This window comes from Microcebus murinus, chromosome 3 (genome assembly GCF_040939455.1).
Source record: "Microcebus murinus isolate Inina chromosome 3, M.murinus_Inina_mat1.0, whole genome shotgun sequence".
In the NCBI taxonomy this organism is placed as follows: domain Eukaryota; kingdom Metazoa; phylum Chordata; class Mammalia; order Primates; family Cheirogaleidae; genus Microcebus; species Microcebus murinus.
The window spans coordinates 50200596-50225553 of NC_134106.1; the positions used below are offsets into that span (position 1 = coordinate 50200596).

The 24958-nt window shown below is 44.5% G+C and overlaps 1 long non-coding RNA gene and 1 other non-coding gene across 2 annotated transcripts in view; one reads left to right on the forward strand and one right to left on the reverse strand.

The window, feature by feature from the left end:
• Positions 1 to 24958, forward strand: part of LOC142870038 (uncharacterized) — a 46018-nt gene that overhangs the window by 5543 nt on the left and 15517 nt on the right. The gene's annotated exons all lie outside the window — the stretch shown is intronic.
• On the reverse strand, positions 17927 to 18033 carry LOC142870276 (U6 spliceosomal RNA). The gene has a single exon (XR_012918707.1). It is a non-coding gene; the product is annotated as a U6 spliceosomal RNA (small nuclear RNA).

The following is a 24958-nucleotide window of genomic DNA, read 5'->3' on the forward strand; positions in this document are numbered from 1 at the left end:
AATTTGCTATAGGATGCTATTGTTGGTGAAGAAAAATGCACCTCCTCTTCAGAGCACATGACTCAGAGGACAGCACTGGGACTTAACTTCAGCCCTCACGAACCCCTCATTCCCGCATCTTTGTACAGTGCACGAGCCAGAGAAGTGTTCGCAGTAGCCCTGTTGGCTTGGCTTTCTTTGGAGCTAGGCTTGTCGAGATCTAGGGCCAGAGAGTTTTGTGTGTTTTTTTTTTGAAACAGAGTCTGGCTCTGTTGCCCGGGCTAGAGTGCCATGGAGTCAGTCTAGCTCGCAGCAACCTCAAAATCCGGGGCTCAAGCAATCCTCCAGAGAGTTTCAGGCGGAGGGGAACAGCAGTGCCAAGTCCCTGCGGCAGGACCAAGCTCAGGTTTTGAGAAACAGGAGGAGGCCAGCAGGGCTGGAACCCAGTGAGGGCAGGCAGGAGTGGCAGCAGGAGGGGTAGGGGCTTGGGATTAAGTGAAGAGGTTATATTTTTTTTTATGTGTTTGATGAATTGAATACAAGTGATAAAATCAGATGAAACAAGGTTTTCTTGTTGTCATAACGTATTGACAATGAATGCATAATAGAGCCCAGGGGAATGGAACAAGGTCATCCCCTCATTTCATACAGGCACTTAGGGCCCAGACCCTTTCCTGGGGCATACAGGACCTGAGCCAAATCATAGTGTGTGTCTTTCTTCCCCAACCTTCCCCTCCACTTAAAATCAGGCTGAAATAAGGATCAAGGATGGCCTGAAACGGACGGACGTTTATGATTGTATCTATCTCCTTTTCTTTCTTTTGGAATTGTTCTTTTTCCTATCCCAAACTTGTGATGTGAAATGGGAGCTGCTATGGTTCTTACAGACCCTGCCTTTGGCCACAGTCCTGAGATGGACACTCAGCCCTAGCTAGGCCCGTCAGAATTCTTCCCCAGGATTTTTAAAATATGGACCAGAGAGGCCTGAGTAACTCCTTTCTGGTACATTCATGTATTCAACATTCTTCTTTTCAGTGGGGAGCACTTGTTATTAATACAATACTGTGCTTGGGTATAGAGGATACAATGGTAAGAAAAGGAAAGGATACAGTACTTGCCCCCGTGGAGCTTTCAATCTAGTAAGGGGGACAGGTGTGAGTCCAGAGATGATGCAAACAAATGTGACATTACAATGAGGACGAGGGCTAAAAAGGAGAGGCTGGTGGTGCCTCAAGAGCCTACGATGGGGTAACTAACTCGGTAAAGGAGGTCAAGGATGACTTCCCCAAGGAAGCAGTGACTGAGCTGTGAAAAGATGAAGTGGCAGGAGAGAGCATGGGCAAGTGTAGGGCGAGAGAAGAGGACAGTGCAACTGGAGAATGGGGGAGGGGTGGTGGGGCCTGGAGCCAGGTGAGGCTGGAGGTGCAGGAAGAGGCCATTGTATCTGCTGAGAATTATACCCTAGGTATCAGTAGGAGGGATTTCCATAAGATGGAAAGTTACAAGTTCTCATCTAAAAGTCATCTAGAGGTAAAAAAATAGGCACCTTTATTCTAAATTCCTTCTACCATTCTCTCTGCCATGCTTAGGCTAGTTTCCATCTCCAAGTTCTCATAGTCTCAAAATGACCACAGTAGCACTAGTTCTCATGTCCACATTCCAGGCAGAAGAAGGAAGAAGGCATAAGGACAAAAATGGCAAAACTCCCAGCTGAGTCAGCCTTTTATAAAGGACTTTCCCCAGAAGCTCAGTTAATTACTTTTGTTTACTTGTCATTGTCCATCCCTGGCTACAAGGGAAGCTGGGAAATGTAGTTTTTTGGCTGGGTTCATTGCCACTTCCTACAACCTGGGGATTCTGTTGTCAAGAAAGAAGGGGAGAGTTTCAGATGCCTTGAGATACCCAAGAGTAGATACCAGAAAGGCATTTGAATACACAGGCCTGGAGAAAAGTCTGTGTTGGAGAATAAACTTAGGACTCCTGTAAGCAGAGGTGTTGATTGAAGTTGTGGCGTGAGTAGGATCTCTGACGGAGGGAGTCCAGGCCTACATGGAGCCTGGAGGAGCTCCAGCATTTTATGGTCAGGTAGGAGGCTGAGCCTACCGCAGAGACAGAGAAGGAGAGAAAGGGGATATGGGAGACATGAGGTACCACCGTGGCAGGGAGGGACCCCTTCCGCAGGGAGAGAGAAGGAAGAGAGTTAGCCAGAGAGGACTGTGGGATGAGAGCATGGGTGAGGCAGGGAGGGACCCCTGGTTCCCCCATCCCTGATGCCCTGCCTTTCCAGGGATTGGGTTGTGGAACCTTCTTTTTGTTATATGAGCCTTGCAATAAATCCCCTCTTTTGTCTAAGTCATTTTGAGCCTGTCCCTTTCAACTTTACTAATACAGGCAAGTTCAGGCCTGAGAGTATAGAAAATAACTCCATCCACTGTGCTTTGTGAAGAGAGGAAGCCACCCGCTGATTGTAGATGCATCCCAGTTCTTTCCAGCACTTTCGATGGGCCTGCTTTTGGGTGAGTCCTGATGTGAGCTCTCAAGGTCAGACCTTGTGTCTCCCTAGTGTGTGCTCCATCATAGGCTCCTTTTGAATGAATGAATGTGGAATGAGAATGCCACCATGGCATTCTCTGCTCGCTGTTCCAGCACCCGTGAAGACATTGGTTTGGTCAGAGTTGGGTTTGTTTAGTTGTTCACTTTCCTTTTTTCTTCTCATCCACTTAGTCACTCTCTCAGTGACCCCCCAGGCCAGAAGCACCATGTCATGTGTTTTCTAACTACTGTGCTAAGTAGACCCAGTGGCAACAGGGAAACAAACAAGGATAAAGGCTTGTTGCTAACTGCTGTGTTTCTGACTCTGTAATATGAATCTAAAGGGCACATGTCCCAATGAAAAAAAAGTGTTAATCATCATATAAATGGCATTCCTGAATTTTCATGGTGTTGAATCCACTAATTATTTATATAGTAATTCAACAAGCAGAAGTTGAGGGTGGGTTGTTTGTTTGTTTGTTTGTTTTTAGAGACAGGGTCTTGCTCTGTCGCCCAGGCTGGAGTGCAGTGACTGAATCATAGCTCACTACAACCTTGAACTCCTGGGCTGCAGTGATCCTCTCACCTCTCAAGTAGCTGGGACTACAGGTGCACACCACCACGCCAGGCTAATTTTTTTTTTTTTGAGACAGAGTCTCGCTCTGTTGCCTGGGCTAGAATGAGTGCTGTGGTGTCAGCCTAGCTCACAGCAACCTCAAACTTTTGGGCTCAAGCAATCCTTCTGTCTCGGCCTCCCGAGTAGCTGGAACTATAGGCGCTCGCCACCACACCTGACTAATTTTCTTTGTTTCTATTTTTAGTTGCCTAGCTAATTTTTCTATTTTTAGTAGAGACAGGGTCTCACTATTGCTCAGGCTGGTCTCAAACTCTTGACCTCAAGCAATCGTCCTGCCTTGGCCTCCCAGACTGCTAGGATTACAGTCATAAGCCACCGCACCCAGGCTTATTTTTATTTTTTTAAGGGACAGGGTCACACTATGTTGCTCCCGCTAGTCTCTAATTCCTGGCCTTAAGTGATCAATCCTCCCACCTCAGTCTCCCCTAGTGTTAGAATTATAGGCATGAGCCACCATACCTGGCCCAGAAGTCGTTAACCAAGCTTTCTATTTACTTGCTTGAGAGAAATTGCAAAATTCAATCTGGTCAAGTGGAAGGAGTTTTAAGTAGTAGAGAGAGGGCCAACAAAACTATTGTCCATTTTTCAGTGGGAAGACAGGGAATGGAAGAATGCAAGCCAGTCTTGGCAGCTAAGGGATTATTCCCTGATAGAAAATTAAGAGTTTTAGTGATTCGTACCAACCCTTCTAAGCAAAAGATGCCTCTGTACATGACTAGGTGGTCCTTTATATGCTATCTACTTATCCCCCTTGAAAGGGTATAGATTGGACCCCTACCCCCAAATTTCTCCCTCCATTCCACTTTGCCAGTTAGGGAACCCAAAACTTGTTGAGCCCTACCCTATTTAAATGAAAATTCCCCTTAGAAGAGCAGAACCTTTGCCTTAATCTGATTTAGGGAGGGCAGCAGGCAGAGTGGAATGGAGGGAGAAATTTCTTGGGTTGACATTCCCACTCAGACTTCCCACTAAATATAAAATGATGGCCGCAATCTATTCTTTTCTCATGGGGCCTCCAAACCATTGCTGGGAGGAAGTTTTGAAAATTATCTCAAAGGCAGCATGGGAGGCAGCATTGTGCCAGTTAGGGGTACAGACACTAGGTGGAGTTGGGGTCTGCTACATACTAGCTGGATGACCTGGGGCAAGTTACTTAACTTCTCAGTGTATCAGTCCCTACATCTACAAAATGGTGATAAAAATGGTGCCCATTTTCAGCCAATACCTGAAGTATTGGCTGTGACAATGATGGTAGTCCCTCTCCATTCTTCTCCTCTTCTCTTCTCTGAGCCAGTGAAAATGAACTTGTCAATCCCTTTAAACTCTCTCATCTGTCTCTGTCTCTCTCTCCCTTTACCTGAGCCTTCTGAAATGCTATCTTCTCTTGTTGGGACAACACCTTCCTTCATCCTGCCATATTCAGGTTTTCCCTCAGATGTCACTTTCTCCTGGAAACTGTCCCTGACCAGCCACCGCCAAGTCTGGGATAAGCTTCTGTGTAAATGTTCTTACTGCACCCTACATTTCTCATATCCAGCACCTATCACACTGAAGTGTAGGTGCCGCATTAGCCTACACTTCCTGAGGGCAGGCACTGTGTCTATCTTGTCCAACAACTGAGCACACAGTTTTTGTAAAGATTTGTTGAATTAAGTAATGAACCTGTGGATAGACAGATGGATGAAGGTTTGACAAAAAGTTACTATTTCCATCATAACTTATGATGGAAATTCCTACAGACATTTCAGTGGAGAGGGTATGAGAATGGAATTACCCAGAGAAGGGATCTTTGCCATCAAATATAGATTTAGTGCTCAGATGTTACTTACCTTTAAAAACTTAATGGCATTTCATGCCAATAGCTCAAAAAACTACTTATTGTTTCATTTAACTTTATCACCACATGCATAGTAGTAATATACTATCAGGATAACAATACCAAGAAGTTTCTTTTCTATTTTAGAAGAGGACAAACAGGAAGGAAAAACAGGAATTGAATCCCCTAGCATGTAGTCATGTGCTTCTGTTTCTGAGAGCCTTGGTTACAGCAAAGAGGTGACATTTATATATGAAGCTAGTGCTTTTCACCAGTCCCTGGTGAAATAGGGTATTTCCATTTGGTAATCACTGCTCTAAATATGTCAATAGTATGTCATCATCCTGTTGAACAGAACTCCAGCCCAAAGGAATTTCCCTGGGAGCCCTGCTTCAGCCATCCCTCTGGGCCCTGGGAGATGTTTGTCTGGTTTTTGGCTTGATCTGAATTTGAGGTCATCACTATTCTCCACGTTCTTCAGGCCACTGTCCCAAGCACTGAGAAACAGCAGAGTGGGAGGTTGACATGGCATCCATCCGGAGGGAACAGAGGGTACCCAATGGCACACAGACAAGTCACCACCCAGAGGCACGGAGCCAGGGCAGAGAGCAAGACTTTGTTCGTGGACTGGCCAAGGAGTGAATGGGGGAGCAGCAGAGGTGGCCAAACTGAGACTCTCTTCCTCCTGGCAAGGTGATAGTGAAACAAAGGAAGCAGATGGGGCAGGAGAATGCTGCTGAAGCAGGGCAGAGGGGATGCACTTGGAGGGGCAGGAGCCACTGAGGAGGAGAGGCTGCCATAGGAGAGGCTGGGGACCAAATGCCTGCATTGTGACATGGAGGAAGTTAGAGGCCTCTTCAAACCTTGGATTCATCACCTGCAAAACAGGGTTATCGATACTAGAGGAAGCGTATGTATCACCCGAGCCTAGTGCTTCTGGCCGCTGCATAAATTATAGCAGCTGTGATTACTACTGTTACTCATCTCAGGAAAGCAGCAGGCAAGGGCGTCCACAGAGGGGAAATGGGGAAGAGAATGGCTTAGGCGTTTGGGGAAAGAGAGCTGCCATGGGACCATGACAGAGATACAATCAGAAGATGACTAGAAGGAAGGCCCCGAGGTAAGGTCAGAGGGCAGGAATTTGGGGCAGTCACATTGGTAACTCTAGGTCTTAATAGGGCTGGGAGTGGGATATCAGCAGTCTGGGAGTGGGATGGATGTTTCCCACAATGTTGCCAGGGCATTCACTGCATTGAAGGAAGTGGCTGATTGCTTTAGTTTGAGCAAACTGTTCTTTTGATCGGGGTTTGCACAACAAAACACCACTCCAGTGCCTGTGATTCCAGAGGACTCCTTGTTTCTCACGCATCGGCACCAGACAGGGTTTCACCGTTGTGTATTTGGTGGGAATGGTACTAAAGAAGAAAGAGCCAGAAATAGGACAAACGACAGTCTATGAGGGAGACCGAACTGTAGAATGCCTTCCAGATGTTACCTTACACTGTTTGCTGACCATTTCTTGTTGCCAACTTGAGTTGTCAGTTGACCTGCAATAAAAGGAGTGCCCTAGAACAGGGTTTCTTAACTTCAGCACTATTGAGATTTGGAGCCAGATAATTCTTTGTTGTGGGGACTGTCTTGTACATTGTAGGATTTTTAGCAACATCCCTGGCCTCTATCCACTAGATCCAGTGGCAGCTCTCCTCACCCCCACCCAGTGGTGACAATCAAAAAATGTCTCTTGACATTGTCAAATGTCCCCTGGAGTAGAATTTCTCCTGGTTGAGAATCACTACTCTAGAAGTGCAATGATAATCCTTGTAATCTTTGATGAAAAACATACCAGTATCCACATTTCGTCACTTTCAACTCAGCTGTGATGATCTCCCCACCCCATTCCCCAGTAGTTCTTCAAGGACCTTGGTTTGGTTCCTCAAAACCAAATCTTCCAATAGTTGCATCACCTCATCTGGCAAGGAAGAGCTAAATGATTGAAAAAAAGCAAAGCTGAGAAGCAAGAGCTAAAGAAAGAGGCATTTTATCAGGAGGAATTTTAGTTTTACAAAGCCTGAAACTTATGCGCCTTGGAAAGTCATTTTTATGAACACTAATGCAAAACTATAAACACAAAATTGCAAGGACACCTCTTGGGGCTTTGGAAGAGGCTGGGCCTAAGGGAGAGGTCCTGAGCCTCAGGTTTCATTGGTTTCACCATGAATTTGCTTCTATGCATCATGCGAACTTGCTTCTTTGCTCAGTTTTCTTCTCTTGCCTGAACTTCCCCCCCCCCCCCCAGAATACTATATTGAATAACCACATATTTAACATTCAGTCCAATGTGTTTTTCTCTTGTAAACAACTACTTGAGATACTATCCCTTCTGGGTTTTTTTCCTCAGGTTACTGAAGATGAAACCATACTGCTCTTAGCAAAAGAGGTACAAAGTTGACCTGAGACTATGTAAAAGAAACCATCTAGATCTCAATTTCCCAGACTATATGGAAAATTGTTCAACTTATTAAAATAGCCTTTCTTCAAATTCTTGTGACTTACTAAAAATGACCGTTAACATTTTCATTTGGTTTTGGTCAGAGCTTCTTCTGAACTCAGTTTCACTGAGAACATTGGTGACATTTATCCTTCACTTCCTTTTTTTTTTTCTGCTGTGTTCTGGGACTGAGGCTAAGGATATGTTGCTCCTGTTGACCAAATAGCTTCTCCTTTTGGGTAGGATCAGCTGAGACCCAATGCTCCAATTCATGGTAATAAATCATGCTTTGCTTTTTCAAAGCACTCGAACGTTTATTCCCATTAGTGTTATGTGTAAGACCCTGTTGTGAGTGCAGCATAAAAAAGGCTTACTTGGTAATCCATCAATAAATAAGGTCTCTTCCTCACCCCAAAGAGGCTTACAGTCTAGTAGGAATGACACATACATATTATATATATAAACAATGACAATAATAATAATGAAAATGGTAATAATAATTATTTGAGTATTTACTGTGTTCCTACACTATTCTAAGCACTTTGTCCTCATAAAAGATAGGGCAGAATGTGATATATAATGACAAAAAACAAACAAGGTTATCTGAGGCCATATTAGCTATGGGGGGGTGGGGGAGGCAGCCAGGAAAGCTTCATGGAGCAGAGGGGATCTGATCGGAGCCCTGAGATCACTATGCTTTTTACAGGCAGAGATGCTTGGAGTCATAGTACAAACACACATTTCTTATTAGCCCTGATGTCACTAATAAGGAGGACATAGTGCCCCCCAAATATGGCCTCTTACCATATTGAATATTTTAAGCCGAAGGAATTTGAGAAAATGACAAGTGCAGGAAGGTCACTCTCACCTTCCCGCCTGCCCTTCTCCCCTGAAGTAGGTCAAAGGACTCCCCTTAGAGAGGTGTCCTCCCTATATTCAAATGAAAGAATATCCTTATCTCTGAGGACACAGGGACACAGAAGAATTTGAACAAACATATGTTACAAAGTTCCCTCAGTTTATCACCATTAGATCATACCTCTTTGTCTAATTATATTTCTCCATGATTATCCATTCTTCTTCAAACTTAGCTTAACAATATACAAGTTGCTTCAGGTGTTCATTTCCTTATGAAGGCTCCTGAATCTTATATATCTTAAACAAATCTGTATGTTTTTCTCTTGTTAATCTGTCTTTTTTTTTTGAGACAGAGTCTCACTCTGTTGCCCCAACTAGAGTGCCATGGCATCAGCCTAGCTCACAGGAACCTCAAACTCCTGGGCTCACGGGATCCTCCTGCCTCAGCCTCCCCAGTAGCTGGGACTACAGGCATGCCCTGGCTAATTTTTTTCTCTATATTTTTAGTTGTTTGGCTGATTTCTTTCTATTTTTTTTAGTAGAGACGGAGTCTCACTCTTGCTCAGGCTGGTTTCCAACTCCTGAGCTCAAAGGATCTGCCCGCCTCAGCCTCCCAGAATGCTAGGATTACAGGTGTGAGCCACCAAGCTCGGCCTGTTAATCTATCTTTTGTTAAAGAAATCTCCACAATAAACCTAGCAATGGGTGAGGAAAAAAAGACTTTTCCTCCCCTATAGTCTGACATAACATTTGAAGCTACTTATTAAAAATGCAGCCAAAATAGGTTGTTAAAACAAGAAAACACAAAGATCACTTTAAGAAGGGAAAGCTATATGAGAGAACCTAGACTAAGAATATTTCTTAGAATTGAGCTAAAATGTAATTGTCCTGGCATCTTAGGTATAATGAGTTTTATAACTTCATCTTCTTTAAAAAAAAAAAAAAGACAGACTTGCTCTAAACTCTAAGAAAATTGGCAGAGCAAATCTTTATCCAAGGGGATGGCCAATAGCTATAAAGTTCTTTTCTACAGATACAAAAAGGACTTTCATGTGTCTGTTTCTTACACTTATTGTCTTGTGATGGCATTTCTATGGGGAGTCAAAAGCTGTGATCCAAAAATGCACCTTTCTGGTGCTTTAATTCTATCTTTAGTCACCCCTACCCAACCCTGGCCACATTCCTTTCACAGGTGTGGATATTTCTAATCTGATTGTGGGAGAGGGTTTAGAGCAGTGCTTTTCAAACTGTAATGTGCCTCCAAATGACCTGGGGATAGTAAATCAGTCTGGTGTGGGGCCTGAGGTCGAGCACTTCTAACAAGCTTGAGAGGTTAAGTCTTAGAGCAGTAGTTTTCAAACCGCACATGCATCAGAATCTCAGGGAGGCCTTATGAAAGCATGGCTGGGTCCCCCCCACCACACTCCAGGGTTTCTGATATAAGAGTACTGGGGTGGGACTCAAGTTTTTTTTTTTTTTTTTCTTGAGACAGAGTCTCGCTCTGTTGCCTGTGCTAGAGTTCAGTGGCGTCAGCCTAGCTCACAGCAACCTCAAAGTCCTGGGCTCACGCAATCCTCTTGCCTCAATCTCCTGAGTAACTGGGACTACAGGCATGTGCCACCACGCCTGGCTAATTTTTCTATTTATAGCAGAGACTGAGTCTCGAGTCTCGTTCTTGCTCAGGCTGGTCTCAGACTCCTGAGGCCAAGCCCTTCTCTCGCCTTGGCCTCCCAGAGTGCTAGGATTACAGGTGTGAGCCACCGCACCCAGCCAGAATTTGAGTTTCTAACGAGATCCCAGGTGAGACTCTTACTGCTGACTCACCTACCCCCTGCAACCACATTTTAAGAACCACTGACTTAGAACATCCCTCATGAATTCCAGTGGTCCCTCCATGGCTTTGCATGAAAGTTGGGGGGTACAGAATTCAAGATGAAACAAACCACGATGGGCCTTCTGAGTGGCTATTTTGTGAACTTAAATGAAAAAAGATCCTTTTGCTTTAGATAATTAAGCTAAGGATTTTCATCACTTTGATCTCATGTAAAGAAAAAAACCAGTTATTAAAATGAGAAATTTAAATAAACTAAAAATATATATAGAGATAATGATGATAAGGATAGTTAACATTTATTCACATTCTCTCTGTGCACCAAAGTGTATAGCACACGTTAGTTATCTCACTTGGCATCTGGTATGGGTAGCAGAGCAGGCATTTGATGTGTGGCTGAGGAGCCAGCCCTGTGTGTGTGCGTGTGTGCCGGGAGGGAGCGTTGCATCTTCTGTGCACTGCTGTGGTCTGCAGAGGTACCTGCATGCCAGGCCAAATCGTCCCTCAGGAAACACCTTTATATCTGGACTAGCAGTCGATAGACACCCGAGTTCTGCTTCACAGAGCCTGCAGGAAACAACTGAACGAAGTTGAGGGCAGGTGCTAACAATCATGTCTCAAACAAAAGTCTCTGAATATAGAACAGAGTTTATTAACCCTGGCGCACCTGCATACCCAGGCCCCATCCACAGAGGCTGTGATTAAACTGGCCTCAGGAGACACCTAGGCACAGGCATTTTTAAAAGCTCCTCCCCCAGGATTGAGAAATACTAGATAGGTTCCATTTGAGGCCATAAGAACGGGAGAAAAAAACCAAATTTAACAAAACACCTATTCTCAGATTGTATTCTTAAGAGTTTGCCAAATTGGCCAAGTTGGTTTTGTGCTAAGCTTTAGAGTAGTGGTTTTCAAATTACAGTATGCATCAAAATCACCTGCAGGGCTCCTTAAAGCAGATTGCTGGGCCCACCTGTGGAGTTTCTAATTCAGCAGGTCTGGGGTGGGCCTGGGAGTTTGCATTTCTAACAAGTTCCCAGGTAATGCTGATCCTAGGAGTCAGTTGCTTTGTTATTAAGACTTTAATTGCAATGTAGAGAAGAATGCTTGTCTTTTCATATTTTCTACTTTTTCTTAACTTTTTTTTTTACTGGAGCAAAAAAATGTAGACAAACAAATGAAAACATTGAAATAATTCATAATCCACGGTAACCACAACAAACAGCTTTTTTTCCCCCTACATGGTAGATATGCATGTATACAGATTTTCTTTCAGAAATCATAATGGTCAAATGAACATTTTTGCACCTAGAAAGAAATGTCTGCATTGTGTTTCAAGATCCTCATATGAAAATTTATACAAATTTTGCTTTGAGTTTAGGATTACAACAAAGTTTCTTTTGATTATACTTGAATATTGTGTGATAAAAATAGCTTTCAAAAATGTATAGCTATTTAAATAAATGTTTAAGAGGCTGCAGTCCTGTTAAAATGGGATTTAGGCTGAAGTCTGGAGATTATTTTGGCAAAGCCTATGAAGAAATATTCAAAGTGTAGGCTATCAACCTACATAGCTTGCTTGGCCCACAAGGGTTGTCTCTTTATGAAATCAGAATAATGATCAAGAGATTCTAAAGGGTCTCAATGTTTATAACCCTTTGCTCAATTGGGTTAAGTCGAGAATAGCAAAGGTTAAGAGCAGCATGAACCTAGAATTTGCTTGTCCCACACATGTAGGACAAGAGTTAGAAAATCAGCCCACACCACCTGGCTGATGATGGCACAGCCATCGGATGTGGTTGTGTAGTTTGTAGACTAAAAGATTATATATTATAAGGAAGACAGAAAAGAATTAAGACAACAACTAGGCCACCACAGGAAAACACACACAAAAAAATAAAAAATACAAATGAAGAGACAAAACATCCACAAAGGGCCAGGAAAATAAAAAATGCCTAAAAGCTGCAGCAACTGTTCTGAATAATGACCCTGAAATTAATCCAGGAATTGCTTCCTAAGGGAAGACAGCTTAGGGACAGGTCACTGCAGGCCGATGTGTTGGTGGTTGTCTTCAGTCACTGCCCCAGGTGAGAAGCCTGTCCTCAGCCTCAGAGCTGCCTGCCATCTGTCATAGGGTCCTCGTGCCTTCCCTCCCAAAGAGAGCCCTGTCCCCCCCCCACCACCACCAGTCTGAGGCACCTCCAGCAGCACTCAGACACACAGCTGTAGATCCTCTGTCCGGGAGGGAAGGACTCAGCCAGAGTGAGAGCAGTGTTCTCAGCCCTGGCGGCACTCCTGACAACGCCCAATGCCAGGGCCCCACCCCAGGGATTCTGATTTAATTGGCCTGGTGTAGGAACTAGGCAGTAGTTTGGGGTTTTCATTTGTTTTTTTGTTTTGTTTTGTTTTTGTTTTATAGCAGCAGAGTCTCACTCTGTTGCCCAGGCTGGAGTGCAGTGGCACCATTACAGCTCACTGTAACCTCAAACTCCTGGGCTCAAGCAATCCTCCTGCCTCAGCCTCCCAAGTAGGTGGGATTAGAGGCAGACGCCATACCTGGCTACATTTTTTTTTTTTGGCCACCACCCCACACCCAATTTTAATTTCTTTTGTAGAAACAGGGTCTCCCTATGTTGCCTAGGCTGAAATGCCGAACACCTGGCCTCAAGCCATCCTCCTGCTTCGGCCTCCCAAACCACTGGAATTACAGGCATGAACCACCATGACCAGCCAGGTTTGTTTTTTAATTGAAGTAAAACATAGCCAAAAAAAAAAGGCACACAAATCATGTGTGCAGCTCAGCAAATTATCACAAAATGTATATGTTTTTCATATTTGTATAACTGGATATATCACTATTCTGTTGAAGAACATTTCAGTTGTTTGTAGTTTGAGCAATTACAAATAATGCGATTGCAAATATTCTTGTACATTTCTTTTGGTGCAAGTATACATGTATTTCTCTTGAGAATAAACCTAGGAGTGGAATTGCTGGATCACTGGGTAGGGGATGGTTCAATTCTAATGATGCTGCCACACTTCTTTTCAAAGTGATTGTTCCAATTTATACTCTTATTAGCAATGTTTATAAATTCTAGTTCCTCCACATCCTAGCAGGAAGGCAGTGTTTGTTTGTTTGTTTGTTTGTTTTTGAGACAGCGTCTCACTGTCACCTGAGTTGGAGTACAGAGGCATGATCCTAGCTCACTGCAGCTGTGAACTCCTGAAGTCACTGCCCCAGGTGAGAAGAAATCCTCCTGCTTCAGCCTCCTGAGTAGCTGGGACTACAGGCTCACACCACTGCCCCTGTAAGAGCAGTATCTGTAAAAGTTCCCAGGGTGATTCTGCTGTGCATCAGGATAAAAACCACTGATGCCATCGTATGTCACATGCTTTGCAAATGCCATATGGTCTCACATGTGGCCGGAGTGCTGGGGGATATGGGGCATATAGTATAATGTTTTCATAACCTCCCAAGAAGCAAACAGGACAGATATATTTATTTCCATTTTGCTAATGAGGACGGTAAGACTCAAAGTTAATGGACTTGCCAGAAGTAACATAGACAGGTAGTGACAGTCAGGACTAAAGGCCAGGATTCTTGATTCCCATCCCTTTGCTTGTCCCAACATACAACATCACCTTATTCATTAGATGGCCCACATATAGGTTTTGGGCAAACCAGATGTCAAGGCACCTTCTCTGTTGTTCCCATTCCAGGGTTTAAGAAAGGAAAGAAAGCAGAATGACTCAGAATTTCCCTGTCACCAAAGTCTCTGGTCATGGTTGTGAGATGCACACAGCCTCTTCCTTCAGGCAGGGACACAGAACAGTAAATGTGCCCCTTCTGAGTCCTGGGAGTCTCCACAAGCAGAAGAGTCGTAGGTGTCTTCAGGAGCAACGTGGCCTGAACTTCCCTCAAGCCAGGTGGGCTCTGACACTCAGCTCTTCCTTGTCCTTGCTGCGTGACCTTGGACAAAGGGCCCCATTTCTTCAAGTCTCAATTTGCTCATCATTAAAACAGGAGCAATAATATATAGTATCTATAAAAACCTGATACCTAGTAAGCATTCAATACAATATGTTCCTAATATCACTAGAAAGAGCCTGTTAGTCCTACATCTTTAGTTTTTCCCTCTCTCTTTGATTTTTCTCATCAATATACAAAGGCAATTATTTCTCTTATATTTAAAAAATGCAACCATACTTCATCCTCTATTTCCATTTCTCTCTTCAGTTGACAACTAATGGCCTTCAAAGAATTGTTTGTAGTCACTGACTTCAATTCTTTCTCTTGATTCACTCTTGAACCTTTTCAAGGAGACTTTCACCCTCTCCACTCCACGGGCACAGCTCTTTTCAAGGTCACCGATGACTTTGACCTTGCTGAATGCGATGGTTGTTTCTCAGTCCTCATCTTACTTGCTCTGTCAGCAGCCTTGGGCGTGATCAGTTGTTTCCTCCTCCTTGGTTCATTTTCACTTTTTCACTTGGCTTCCAGCACAGACGTCACTCTACCCTTATTCTCCTATCTCACTGGATGGCCCTTCTTTCTTTTTGGCGTGTTTTTCCTCTTCTCTCCAATTATAAACACTAGACTGTTTCAGGACTTATGCCTTGGACTTCTCTTTTCCATCTACCATCATTTCCTCAAAAATCTCATCATCTCTTGGCTTTAAATGCCATCTTATCTCCAGCCCCACTTTCTTCCTTGAGCTGCAAACTCGTGTGTCTGACTGCGTACTTGGCCTTTCCGCTAGGATGTCGAACAGTGATCAGGAAGGTGAATTCCCATAACGAGATTCCTGCTCTTCCCCTAAACCTGGATCTATGTAGTAGGCTTCCCTTTCAGTTTGTGGTAACTCCCTTTTTCTGGTTGCTAAAGCCAAAAACTTTGACATTCTATTTGACTCCTTTCTTTTATCATACTCTACAAACAATCCATTAGCAAATCATTTTTACTCTATTTTCCAAATATGACAAGAATCTCACCACTTCTCACCATCTCTATTACTACTCCCCTGGTGTAAGATATTTTCTTCTCTCCCCTGGATCACCTGACTAGTCTCACCCTTGTCCTTCACAAGTTACTCTTGACAGCAGCCAGAATGATCCTGTTAAGATGCAAACGGGATCGTGTCACTCCTCTGCTTAAACCATACAGTGGCTTCCCACCTTGTTGAGAGTAAATCAAAGTCCTAACAAAAGCCCTCTGTGGTTCACCACCCAGCCACCCACCTACACCTTTCTGGCCTCACCTCCCTCTGCTCTTTCCCCTGTTCCTGTTCTTGAACTTGCCTGGCATGTCCTGCCTCCAGCCTTTGCATTTGCTGTTCACTAGGCCAGGAATGAATGTCTCATCCTCAAGCCTATTCCCTTCCTTCTTAAGGTCTTTATTTAAATGTCACCTTCTCAGTGAGGCTTTCCATGGCAGGCAAGCCTCTTTTATTTTCTCCCTAGGACTTCTCACCACTACGCACGCGCGCGCGCGCACACACACACACACACACACACACACACACGGCTGCTATTGTTATTCCACTATTATTATTATTATTTTGAGACAGAGTCTCACTCTGTTGCCCGGGCTAGAGTGTCATGGCGTCAGCCTAGCTCACAGCAACCTCAAACTCCTGGGCTCAAGCGATCCTGCTGCCTCAGCCTCCCACAGTGCTAGGATTACAGGTGTGAGCCACCACGCCAGGCCTCATTGTTATTATTTTTATCTCATTTATTGCTTGTTTTCCCCAGTAGAATGTACAGGGCATGTGAGCAGAGTTTTGTCATTTCAGTTCACTCCATCTTCCCCAGCACCTGGAGCACTTGCTTATAATAAAAGCTGAATAAATGTTGGTTTAATGAATGAATTAGTCCCTATTCACAAATGAAAAATAAAACAAACATCCTTGCTGAAAAGAGACCCTGGGGGAAATCCCCAAAAGTTCTTTGGCCTGAGAGAAACACAACTAATTTGAAGGGGGAAATAGTTTTGGTTTTCCCCTTTATTTCTGAAAGTTCTATTTAACAAAGACCAGCCATGCCTGGCCCAGTAATCCCTTTCTAATCTTTCATATGCCTTAAGGAGAATGTAGAAAAGAGGGGCTGGTGGGGAGACTGGGTGGGGTGGGAGGCAGGAGGAGAGGGGAAGGAGAGAAGGGACTTGAGCTACAGGAACTGGACTTGCCCAGGGTCCTTTCTGCTTCTCTAGGTCCTGAGGCAGGTTTTCCACCTGTCTCTCTGTTTTCTGTCCCTCCCAGGTTCATGGCTCTTCCTATGCTGAGAATCCTTCTGTCTGGCTGCATTACTAATGGAGCTTCTTTTAGGTTGTATCACAGCCTCTCCTAAAAAATTTCCATCATCCAATGATGTGTCTTAAGAAAGAATAAAAAACTACTTACAGCCTGTCTAAATGCTATTTCTCCCATTAAAGGTGGGAGAGGGCTGGGTGCAGTGGCTCATACCTGTAATACTAGCACTCTGGGAGGCCGAGGCAGAAGGATTGCTTGAAGTCAGGAGATCAAGACCAGCCTGAGCAAGAGTGAAAGCCAGTCTCTACTAAAAATAGAAAAAATTAGCTGGTAGTGGTGGTGCTCACCTGTAGTCCCAGCTACTCAGGAGGCTGAGGAGCAGGATCACTTGAGCCCAGGACTTTGAGGTTGCTGTGAGCTTGTCGGACACCATGGGACTCTAGCCCAGGTGATAGAGTAAGGCTCCATCTCAAACAAACACACAAAAAAGGTGGGAGAGGGTGGGAGAGGGTGGAAGAGTGTGCTGACTGCCCCAGTGCCTGATAGGGAGGGGCAGTTTGCTTTGCTCTTTTGTATACAGTGATGACAGAATGGACAACCAGTTCTCCAGCCAGGACCAGCTGGCAAAGACAGATGAGGAAGCCACTTACCTGGTGTGATCTGAGGAGGTACCAAAGACTCTCTTACACCCCTCACCTGGAGAGTATTTGCCATACTTTGATCAGGACAGCCCTTCTTGGGTTAAGGTGCTGTGTCCCTAGGGCCCATCTGTCAAAGCTCCAGATGTCCTTGTGGAAGGCAGAGGGTCCAATCCAAGACAGTCTCTAACACTTGTTGTGGTAAGAGTTCAAATGGAAGACTATAAAATATGTCAAAATATTTAAAAGTTACAATCAAGCCAACAAATTGATAAAATGCATTCCACCTTCCTACCTTGACAACAATCTGGAAAGCTGGGTTCAGATTTAGAATTCTCAGACTCCTTACACTTCTCTGTCAGCAGTGGTAGCACATGGGGAACCAGCCCCCCTTCTCCTCCCAGCCTGGGTCCCTCCCACACCACAGGGGCCTCCTGCACAGGTATGTGGACACCCCAGTCTGCACCTCCAAGCTCTGTACAGCTGCCCCTTGGCCACCCTGGGCTTCAGGGTGCACACAGCAGTCTGCCCTCAGGAGGACCAACACCAGGAACAGGCTGAAGGAGTGCTGGGGCTCTTTGGGGTCTCAGGTTTCCAGAATGTGATCTTGAAGGACAGCATGGGCTCCAGGGTGAGGAGAGGGCATGGCCTCAAAGACTCCGCCCCCTAGAGAGGGGTATGGCAGAAGCAGTGCCCTCTAAAGTGCAGGGCTCAGGGCAGCGCTGCTTGCTGGGTCAGCAGCCGGGGGGCCAGCCCAAGAGTGAGGGAAAGGAAAGTCAGGACAGCAGGAATGGGCAAGGAGGTGAGTGAAAGTGAAAAGGCACCAAAAGCAAACCTGCTCGATAACTAACCTTGCTGTCCTTGGTTGTATTTTATTTACGTATGTATCGTAATGTATTTTTAAAAATATGTACTGCTTCACGAATTTGCATGCCATCCCTATGCAGGGACCATGCTAATCTTTTCTGTATTGTTCCAATCTTAGTATATGTGCTGCCAAAGTGAGCACATGATGTATGTATTTTTATTTTTTTGAGACAGAGTCTCACTCTGTTGCCCAGGCTAGAGTGCTGTGGTGTCAGCCTAGCTCATGGCAACCTCAAATTCCAGGGCTCAAGCAAACCTGTCACCTCAGACTCCAGGTAGCTGGGACTACAGGCATGCGCCACCATGCCTGGCTAATTTTTTCTATATATTTTTAGCTGTCCAAGTAATTTCTTTCTATTTTTGGTAGAGATGGGTTCTTGCTCTTGCTCAAGCTGGTCTCGAACTCCTGAACTCAAACGATCCATCCGCCTCAGCCTCCCAGAGTGCTAGGATTACAGGCGTGAGCCACTGTGCCTGGCCGATGTATGTACTTTTAATTGAACCATTAATCCTACTCCTCAGTTCATGACACATTGTCATCATCATTATTATATCATTGGGTGGTAAGAGGCCACTCTTGTTTTATTCATGCATTTCTTTCTTTTCTTTTTTTTCATTCTCCACTGCCCACCCTACATCCTTATTGGCAACAATTGTAATATAGTTAAAGGTATTTTGTATGCAGCTCAGACCATCCTGGCTCCTCTTTCTTCATCTCTGGGTGCAGTAGCCCTGTCTAACCCAGAGGACTGTTCCTCTGCACAGATCTGTTATGTCTCTTTGAAGAGGTGATGTGTCCTCCACATCCAGGATGGGATCTAGGGGGCTCCTTCCTAGGTTTCACAGGAAGACTAGTACCGTGGTAAAACATCTACAGCACCCTGCTAACCCTTGAATGGACTTTCGCAAAGATCACCCCACCTTGGACCCCATACAAACTAAGTGCCAAAATCTCATTAGAAGTCATTTTCATCTATAAATAAGTGCCTGCCTTATTTTATCATTATTATGTTGTTTTGAAGCCAGTGTCATTCCAGTGTCATATTTTTATCTGCTAAAAAAGAGTTTGGCATAAATGTTATATAGTGGATAAAGTCATGTGTCTGTACTAATTTTTTCTGAGACAACAGTCTGTTTTAAGTTTCTTTCTACTACCATATGTATAGTACTTTGATTATCATACTTTCATATTGCAGTTATCTCCTCTTATCAGTTCCTGGTAATAAATCATTATATTTGTCATTTCAATTACCTTTGAATACCAGAAACATGGGTAGATTTTCATTAACTTAAAATTGCCGATTAATCAACTCCTAATTATAGCATCCAAAGTACAGACATTTAAAATTCAGCTGTTTGATAAGATTGTGTGTGTGTGTGTGTGTGTGTGTGTGTGTTTTAAAAAATTACCTAACTAAATTATCCTGAGGCAAGTCAATTTAAAATAAACATTTAGCATCAATCCTGATTTTTTTCCTTCAATAACAGATTTAAATCTTAATGTAAAGTAAGTGTGCTTTGTGCCTTGTAGTAATACAACTTTTTTTCTTACAGAATTTGATTAACATTGCAGGAAAACAAATACGTTAAGAAGGAAAAAAAATACTAAGAGATCTATGAGATCCTTAGAAAAATTGCCAAATACTTTCTTCCAATTCCACTTATTTTGGTGTTCCAAATATGGAAATAGGATAAATGGTTCTGGAAATTGTAAAAGTGTAGTATTGGCAGGGGGAAACTTATTATTAAGAAGTGTCTGGGCATGGTGGCTCATGCCTGTAATCCTAGCACTCTGGGAGGCTGAGGCAGGAGGATCGCTCAAGGTCAGGAGTTTGAAACCAGCCTGAGCAAGAGTGAAACCCTGTCTCTACTAAAAATAGAAAGAAAATAATTGGACAACTAAAAATATATAGAAAAAATTAGCCGGGCATGGTGGCGTGTGCCTGTAGTCCCAGCTTCTTGGGAGGCTGAGGCAGGAGGATCACTCGAGCCCAGGATTGAGGTTGCTGTGACCTAGGCTGACACCAAAGCACTCAAGTATGGGCAACAGAGCAAGACTGTGTCTCAAAAAAAAAAAAAAAAAGTCTCTGGTGGTAATATTTCTATGGTATCATAGTTGGAAGTTATTTAATTGAACAAGGGTATTATAAATAAGAGTTAAATCCATGAATATAAAAATTATGTCTGAAGACCTGCTCTTAAAGAATATGGGCTCTGAGAATAGTGATGGAGAGAGACCACCGATGGGTCCAAGGAGAGTCTCCCATCCTGAGAATCAGAGCTGCTCCGTTATAATACCTTTGTCCCCTCGCCATTAATCCAAAGTATGGGTTCCTAGGGAACTACGGGGCTGTTACTGTCTAAGGGAGGGTTTAGACATTTAATTAGATTAGGGATTAGATCATTGGTCAGTTGGTGCTAAAACAGTCAGAGACTGCCAAAAAACAGGCAAACTTTCAACGTGAAGAAGCACCTTTGTTGCTTCTGCCCTAAGTGGGGTTGGAGCTATTTCTGAACCTGCAGCCCGGAGCCCTCCACTTTGAAGGTGACTGTGTGACCTGCTATCCTTTATCCTCTCTGTTGTGTACCAGTATGTTTCCCATCCAGGGCTACTGTTGGCTCATGCTGCATCTGTGTGCAAATGAGGGAGACGTGCTCCAGGCAGACCGTCAGAGCCCTACACCCAGCCTGGCCAGGAGCTGGGCTGGGCTCCTTTCCCACCACAGCCCGCTCAGCTCCGGTGGCTGTCCTTCCACCAGTTCTCAAACAAGCGCGAGCCTCCTTCACCCTTTAAAAACCCTCCCTTGGGCCAGGTGCAGTGGCTCATGCCTGTAATCCTAGCTCTCTGGGAGGCTGAAGCGGGTGGATCGTTTGAGCTCAGGAGTTCGAAACCAGCCTGAGCAAGAGCGAGACCCCGTCTCTACTATAAATAGAAAGAAATTAATTGGCCAACTAATATATATAGAAAAAAATTAGCCAGGCATGGTGGCGCATGCCTGTAGTCCCAGCTACTCAGGAGGCTGAGGCAGCAGAATCACTTGAGCCCAGGAGATTGAGGTTGCTGTGAGCTAGGCTGATGCCACGGCACTCACTCTAGCCTGGGCAACAAAGTGAGACTCTGTCTCAAAAAAAAAAATAAAAAATAAAAAAAAAATAAAAACCCTCCCCCGGACACCACATCTCCCTCTGGTGACGACTCTAAAGCTCAGTTCCCCTTTCCACCCTTCGATAAGGTCACCAGTGGTTCCATGAGGCTAAATCCAAGGAACTGTTTTTGTTCCTCATATTACCGGCCCACTCAGGAAACTCTGACCTGCTGATCACTCTCTCCTTAAAATGCTCTTCCCGCGGCCTCTGTGAACCACACGCTTCTGGGATTTGTGCTTGTTCTCTCCAGCCTCTCTCTCAGTTTCTTTGGCTGGGGCTGCCTCCTTGAAACCATGTTTAAATGTGAGCTTTGCTCAAGCCTCAGTCCTGACCTTCTCTCTTCCCACTCTCGACTCTTTGACTGACCTCAATACTATCCCCACAGCCAGGGAAAACCTTATTCCTCCGTCCTCACATCCACCCAAGAGCGGACGGTACTGGAGCCCAGCCGCCGGCTCTTTCCACCACTCACCACTCCTCTCCAAAGATCAGCAAATGAGCTGACTGGGAGGCTGGGACAGGCTCCACAAGCTCCGGTGAGCTGCACCACAAAGCTAGGTCTGGCCATCTCACCGGAGCCACCTCTGTCTCTCCCCAGGGGATACCCCCAGCAGGGCTGAGGATATTCAGTCCAGGGGGAACATATTAGGAAGCCCCATGATGGCTGTAGAGTCTCAGCTGCATTTTCCAATTCAACTTTATCAGCAATCAAGTTGACATATTGATTCCTAGTGGTGGCCTGGTTCTAATTCTCAGTTCTAATTCAACGGAGGGTGGATAATGTGTACCTCTACCACCAGCCCCAACCCCACACATGGCCTGCAACCCAGAAAAGCTTGAGGAATAGGCACAAGGACAGGGCTTTGGAGACTTAAGATATACTCAGAAAGAAGAATGCTTCAGAGGTGGCTGGGATAAGAGGTGTCTGTACTTTAGTAAGCACAGGGCTTCTAGTTCCTTGACTTCTACGGACACAGCAATTTAATGAGACTAGTGTCACAGGGCCTCAGCAAACCCAGGCCTTTGCAACCTCAGTATACACAGGCTGCGCAGATTTTTTGTAACTGACAGATCTAAGCAGGTGCACCCAACATAGAGATCAGATGAGTCGCTCAGTCACTTAAAACATGCAGAGCTTCAGTGAATAAATTCTTTAGGTAAAATCAGTAGTTGGGATAATTTTTTGCTGTTCTGACCATGTTTCTCAGGCAAACACAGTCCAAAGGAAGCTAAGCTCTATGTGAGTTACTATGTTTCCCTGAAAATAAGCCCTAGCAGGATTTCTAAGCATTTGCGCAATATAAGCCCTACCCTGAAAATAAGACCTAGTGATGCGCGTGGCTACGCAGCATATCTGCACAACCCATGCATTTCGTCACAGAGCGGTAAAGAAGATGAGCAGCCCTTCTCATCTGCCCCATCGTGACAGCTACTATCCCAGAGGTGACAGGAAAGGTGTGGGCAGCCCCACCAACAAGGTTGGCTCCCCCTGTCAGGTCCCGGCCATCCTGCGCGTGCTGCAAGCTGAGGCTTTGAAGAGAAAGTCTCCTCAGAGAAGTGAGGAGCAGGACACTCTGCTTTAGGTATTGTGTGTCCCCAGGGGGGAAGAAGGAAAGCTGTGGCGGCCATTTTACTATGATGATGTTCCAGAAGAAGACGACTTAACTGTATTTGAATAAATGTAGATTGTTGTACCGTACTTAAAAAAATAACACATCCCCTGAAAATAAGCCCTAGGGTGTCTTCTTGAGGAAAACTAAATATAAGACCCTGTCTTATTTTCGGGGAAACACGGTAGAGCTGCAGTTCCCACACTCTAACATGCATAACAGTCACCTAGTAAGCTTATTAAAGTACAGTTTCCTGGACTTCCTCCCACTGATTCAGTAGGTCTGGGGGAAGGCTTATGAATTTGCATTTCTGACAAAGTTCCCAGGTGATGGTGATGCTACCAGTCTGAGGACCACTTGAGAACCACTGGGTTAGAGTATTTTTAGCATGTGCAATTCTAGCCTTAGGTGCATTAACTCAACTGCCTCAGATTCTCTTCCTCTTTATGTTATTTTGAACTGGATTTAGTTTTAGGGCAAAGGAGAGAACTGTAGTGGAATTAATCCACGGATTCTGTGTGACTTACCTACAGTCTCCTAGAATCACCATCAAAACCCACCACATGGGTCAAAGTCCTCTCTAGCTCTGTTACTTGAGCCTGGCCATGGCTTTGATCAGATTTGGAGGTTCAGCCACAGAAGGTGGTGGCTTTTTATCAATGAACAAATAGAGGAATAGGGGCCTGGATGTTATAGGTGGCAGGCCATCTTCTGGGGCATTAATGAAAATATTAGTAAAACCAAAGACTAAGAAAGAGCAGTAAAAGGCCTATGCCAGGAACATACTGTCTCTAGGAATCAAGAATGAGCTGAATTGGTTTAGGAACTTCCACCTTGAAGTCAGAATGAGAGCAGTTGGAGGGACAAAGATAAATAAAGGAGCCTGCCCCTGGGGAGAGGGGCAGCAGGGGAAGCCTGTCACTTGGCCTCAGACACTCCCTGGTTGTCTGTAGCCAGTGTCCATTCTGCATGGCTAACACCACCATTGCCATGTAGAGGGAAGGGTTTCCTTAAGAGAAAGGTTCCGACTGTGGAGACCAGGCTAGTCTGACCTGAAAGGTGAAAGGAGATACACTTGGACCTATCTGCTACTCCTAGAAGATATTAGATACCCTTTTTTTCTGGTTATTACTAGATCAGAAAGGATGACTGGGGTCCATAGAACTGCAATAAAGGGAGGAGAGATTTCAGAGAACAGACTGGAATAATCTACACACCCTCCCCACCCTCAACCAGGGAGTATAGTTCCAGGAAGCTCTTGAGAAGTGCCCTCTTCAAAGGTCAGATAACGAGTCAACAATAAGTTTAATTGGGGAATCACCCATTAAAAACTGCCACAGTTATACCAGGTTGTCACGCCACTGAGGCCAGATTTGAGGAGGGAAGTGTGGGAAGATGAGCATAAAATGCTTCTAGCATTACCAGTGAGTTTGGGGGCAGCTCAGTCATTATAGGTGGGAATGCAGGCATGCACGTACCTTGAGGGAACATACCCAGGAAACTTTTGGAGGGGGACTTTCAGGGGAGGAACAGGAAGATGAAAGAGCAGCAGGTGAAGCAGGCAGGTCAGTGGTAGACAGAGTCCAGGCCCAGGTTAGATGTTGGTCTAATAGGATACCACCATCCAGGAAGGATAAAGGACAAGATTTGTTTCAACAGTCATGTTTTTGGCAGACTGAAAACTTCATAGTTTCATATTGCTCACTGTGGTAGACCCCACAAAAAAGAATCTAAAGAGTATATCAGAAAAATAAATGTCTGGACTCAAAAGCAAAGGAAAATAAAAAGGGAAACACTAATCAATACAGCAGACAGTGCTAGCTGACACGTGATAAGAAGGAAATGATCAACTGAAGAAGCAAGATAAAATGTAAAAACTTGGCTGAGTCTTTCTGAAAAGAGAAGTGGAATAACAGAGGCAAATAGATAATCAGAGATGTGTTCCACTTCACAGGAAAATACAGGACATAAGGCAAGTTTTGGTTGCCTTTGACACAGATGGAATACTCAAGGCAGAGAAAGGCAGCACTCTGTGGGCCACACACAGCAGAGATGTTTGTCCTTGCCTGGCCCCAGGGAAGAGCCTCAGAAACAGACCATGGACAAACATATATTAATACTAAGAACTTTCTATGCCAGGTACTGTTCTAGGCACTGCGGGAACAGCAGAGAACAAAACAAAGACCTCTGCCTTCTCACAACATATATTCAATAGCATCTTGAGTTGAGGCATCTACTATAAGAGATTTTCTGGATTAAAGTGAGAAAACTGCTTTAAGAGGCAGGTATCACAGGCCTAAGAAAATCCAG